The 3,383-nt window shown below is 29.6% G+C and overlaps 1 pseudogene; it reads left to right on the top strand.

Moving 5' to 3' along the window:
* The first annotated feature begins 495 nt into the window (after positions 1–495).
* On the top strand, positions 496–2,573 carry LOC114129510 (uncharacterized; annotated as a pseudogene).
* Positions 2,574–3,383: the final 810 nt, after the last annotated feature.

Below are 3,383 nucleotides of genomic sequence, written 5' to 3'. Positions count from 1 at the left end.
AATACTAATAATAATAATTAAAGGAAAACATCATTATAAAAGTGTTAGAGGGGAGGGGCCAGGTCGAGCACGGTCGGATACGTACGTGATAGCATATCGTAGACTAGCTGGTTGAGCATACAATGAGAATCTTACTGGCATACCAGTAGCGGTTTTGAGGGTAAGGCAAGTGAGGCGGTACCTCACCTAAAATTTTATAGTAAATAATACTCTAAAAGTATAATTCATAGCTCACCATTAGCCACACCATAGCACACATCTCACCAACAATTTTTGACGTATTTATGGTTTTATTTGAAAAAATAATCTTGTTTAGGAAGTTTAATTATATGAATTATCATTTATTTTACTATTGTATAAAGGTGGGTTTACACGAGACGTGAGCCACGATCGTATTTCACGAACTTGTGAATCGTGACTCACGAGCGTGGTTTCAAAAAGAAACACATGAATCGTGAAGGTGTTTACACGTGAACGCAATTCTCATTCAGTAAGATGGAATCGTTAGTGGCGGAAGCATGTGCTGTTTTGTCCGGTGTATTGGCTAAACAACTAAAACGGCGATTAACAGAAATTGACAAATTTAAGTTAAAAAGAAGAAGGAAAAGAAGATGGTGGGTAAGGCAGTGGATTCAAAGACGGAACAATAATGGAGGCTCTACGTTTATTTCCCGTGAATTACGAAATGAAAATCCGGAAGATTTTAAAAACATTTTAAGATTATCAGATACCCACTTTGACTTTTTATTAAATAAAATTCAATTTAATATATAAAAATTGAATACAACAATGAGGGAAGCTATACCAGCAGATACTAAACTCAAAATAACACTTCGCTACTTAGCTACGGGCGATTCGTTTAAAAGCTTGGAATATTTTTTTAGAGTTCCTAAAAGTACCATTAGTAAATTTCTACCTGAAGTTTGTACTGAAATATACGCAGCTCTTGCAGAATTTATTGAAGTAAGTTAAAAAAATATTTAAATACACACCTATTTTTCAAATTAAGATTTTTAAATACTTTATTTTCAATTTTTTGCATACATATTTTAATTGCAAACAAATTTTAACAAAAAAAAACTAAAAAAAAAATAACAACTCCTTTTTTTTACATACTTAATACTTATTAACATTAACAAGAATAATATATAAAACAATTTACATTTCTGAATTTGATAAATCTGTAATCATATAATTGCTATCTTCGGCCTCCGTGAATGGACTTTCTGATAACAGTTCTTCAAACATTGCAGGTGATCCAAAATCACTTGTATACGTATTTGTACTAGAAGATCTTTGTTGTTCGTGTAATACATTTGCATTATTATTTTCTATTATTTCATTCATAATCATGTTGGTTATATTTTGTTGTAATAAGCATGCTTTTTTAAGTGGTAGGTCTCTTAATACCGATGCTATATATTTACCAAACTGATCAAAACTGTCTTCTTTTTTACTTAATTTTTGAGCTCTTTCAGCAATACTATCCAATTGTTTTACAGCAGCTAAAACAGTGTCAGTTTCATTAGAGCTCGATCTTAAAGTTTCTAATTTTCTGTTCCAATCTCTTTTTCGAGGACTTTTAAACACTTTTTTTTTAATAGGTGTATTGTTATTATTACTATTAGCAGAAGTACTTGGAACGAGTTTTGTTAAATTTAATTCTACTTCATTATCACTGACGTGTACTTGAAAACTTTCATTTAACTCATTCACAATTTGATTTTTACGATCAGTATTTTCATTATATTTACTATTATTTTCTTTTGATGTTACCTGAAAAATATATTTCATCTTAGGTACCAAGTACAAGAAAGTTGTGGGATGAAATTGAACAAAACTTTCAAAATAGATGGAACTTTCCTAGATGTATCGGAGCAATGGATGGGAAACACATACTAATTAAAGCACCACCTAAAAGTGGAACAGAGTATTACAACTACAAACATCAATATAGCATTATATTATTAGCATTAGTTGACCACAATTACTGTTTTACGTATATTGATGTTGGTGCAAATGGAAAAGCATCAGATGCTGGTGTATTTCGAGAAAGTTCTTTGTTTGAAGCATTGGAAAATAATACACTTAATACCCCCGAAAATGCTGTTATTGTAGCTGATGATGCTTTCCCGCTCAAAACCTATCTGTTGAAACCATATAGCAGAAGAAACTTAACAAGAGAACAAGCAATTTTCAATTATAGATTGTCCAGAGCTAGACGAATATCAGAAAATGCTTTTGGAATACTTGTGAGTAAATTCAGAATTTTTGAAAAACAAATCCCCTTGATAGCTGATAAAGTAGATAAGATTGTTCTTGCATGTTGTGCAATACATAACTGGTTACGAAAAACAAGTCAAGCCTATTTACCACCGGGTCTTATTGACCATGAAGATTACAACTATGAAATCATAAATGGAACATGGAGACAAAACCAAAGTTGCTTGACAAAACTTGTGCCAACAAATAACAGAAATGCCTGCACAGACGCTAAGAAAATTAGAGATGACTATTGTGCATATTTCAACGGAGAAGGAGCTGTTCCATGGCAGTGGAAGTTAATTAAATAAATTTTTATATTTTTATAATTTATTTATACAATTTTTATATTTTGTAATACATTATATAAATAGAAATTTAAATATACTTACATAATTTGAGCATGTATCTCTCATAGTCACATATGGTTTTAAAAATGAATCCATTTTACTAAACCAGATTACATGTGGTACATAAATATCTTCTACAGATGCTCCTGATTTTTCACTAGTTGCAATTTTTTTCAGTTCTTGGCAATATGAACTCCTTAAATTTTTAAATTTACTTATCACATGATCAGGTCCAAAACCTTAAAAAATAAAATAGTTGTTTTCATCAGTTGAAATAAATATATATATATTAGTAGTAAATATAATATTGAATTTGTTAATCTATCTATAAAAAATGAATATGTCCGGTTGTATTATTTGTTGAAAATCTATTTTTAATGCGTCATTCCGTTTTAGTCACTAATTATATATATAATATATTTATTAATGAAAAATAACAAACCTTCAATATTCATGGCTGATACTATTCTTTTCACAGCTTCGACTCTAGCATCTCTATTTCGATATGCCTGTAATTTTGTGTTCCATAAAACTTCTTCCTTTTCGTAATAATCTATGAAATTCATTGTCTGTTCATCGTTCATTTTCATAACATTCTTATTTCCACTCATATCGTATGCTTTTTGTACTTTTCAAATTAAATAATTATTTACCTACCTGTATATTATATTATATATAATATATTTTAATAACAATAAATATTTAAAAAATAAATATGCATTATATTGTACACCGTGACTGAACTTTCACGACTGAAATATCTAACAAGGT

This window comes from Aphis gossypii, unplaced genomic scaffold (assembly GCF_020184175.1).
Source record: "Aphis gossypii isolate Hap1 unplaced genomic scaffold, ASM2018417v2 Contig00868, whole genome shotgun sequence".
Classification (NCBI taxonomy): domain Eukaryota; kingdom Metazoa; phylum Arthropoda; class Insecta; order Hemiptera; family Aphididae; genus Aphis; species Aphis gossypii.
Note: the sequence above shows the minus strand (reverse complement) of the source record. Positions and strands in the feature narration are given on the sequence as shown.